At 43.1% G+C, this 1,270-nt stretch overlaps 1 non-coding gene across 1 annotated transcript; it reads right to left on the bottom strand.

Annotated features, from left to right (window-relative positions):
- Positions 1 to 718: 718 nt before the first annotated feature.
- Positions 719 to 881, bottom strand: LOC145430255 (U1 spliceosomal RNA). Its single transcript, XR_013910719.1, has one exon. It is a non-coding gene; the product is annotated as a U1 spliceosomal RNA (small nuclear RNA).
- Between the last annotated feature and the right edge of the window lie 389 nt (positions 882 to 1,270).

The raw sequence follows: 1,270 nt of genomic DNA on the forward strand, positions 1-1,270 counted from the left end.
CATTTAACATGTTAGCATTGAAGCTATTGACGAGCTCATTGACTGACCCTCTGGACAGGTCAGGTGTTAATGGGAAGACCTGGTTAAAAATTGCACTACTGTGTTCAGTTATACACCGTTTTGTGATCACTGCTGTTGATATATTTGTGTGGGCTGAGATTTTACTTTCAAAGAAAACACAGTAATGATCAGATAAGCCCACATCAGACACAGCAATGTTTGAAATGCTCAGGCTTGGAGATCAGTAGGTCAAGAGTGTGTCCTCTATTATGTGTGGCCTCTGTTACATGCTGAGTCAGCCCAAAGTTGCCCAGAGTGTTACTCAGGTCTTTAGTCCCTTTGTCCTGAGGGTTGTCCACATGGATGTTAAAATCCCCAACAATAATTACACAGTCGAAATCAACACAGATCACAGACAGCAGTTCACTGAGGTCATTAATGAATCATTTCAATGTAAGCAGCTGTCTCCTGGAAGTTTTCAGTCTTTTGAATATGTGGCTTTACAGCTGAAGGCCCCATCCAAAGTTGTGTTTGTTAATGTTTACAGGCCTCCCAAATGCTGCACAGACTTTTTTAAATAAGACAGCATCCCCTCCTCCTCTCCTGCTTACCCTGGCCTCACTGATAAAACTGTAGTTAGGAAGCCAGAAGATTGCATGACGTCGTCATTGAAAATAAGCACAAACATTCCCACTCATTTTTCTTTCAACATATGAGGGGGGGAGAGCGCGAACACAGTCCCCACTACCAGAAATTATGTAGTCGAGATTCCCACATTTGGGGAATTCACAGGCTGTCAGCAAAGCCAGAGTGCAATGGCTGAGCCTCGGCCTGAGAGAACCACCTTCGTGATCATGGTATCTCTCTTACCAGGTAAGTATGAATTCCTTAGCTCACGCATGGGGCAGTCTTTCACACACAAACCCTGCACACTCACGGTGCTCACAATCTCAAAATCAACACAAACACAGCCTGTAGGAAGCTGGGACTACACACTATTTATATATACACATGAAGCAGTTTCCAACAGAGCCCCATAAGGTTATTTAGCTTTACAAATACCGGGAGAATTTCCCATCATGCATTGCTGTATCTGCGCAACAAGAGCTAGCTGAAAGATAACTTTTTTTCATCAATTTAACCTCCTTAAATCCACCAACAAACCACCAGAAGTTCAGCTAACTCAAAGGTAAAGCACGCTGCTAAACGAGTTTGTCTGATACTCGGGAAAAAGAGGATAAACGCAAAAGTTTTCTAGTTGAAGCACAGT

The sequence above is a fragment of the Astatotilapia calliptera genome, chromosome 7 (genome assembly GCF_964374335.1).
Source record: "Astatotilapia calliptera chromosome 7, fAstCal68.1, whole genome shotgun sequence".
Classification (NCBI taxonomy): domain Eukaryota; kingdom Metazoa; phylum Chordata; class Actinopteri; order Cichliformes; family Cichlidae; genus Astatotilapia; species Astatotilapia calliptera.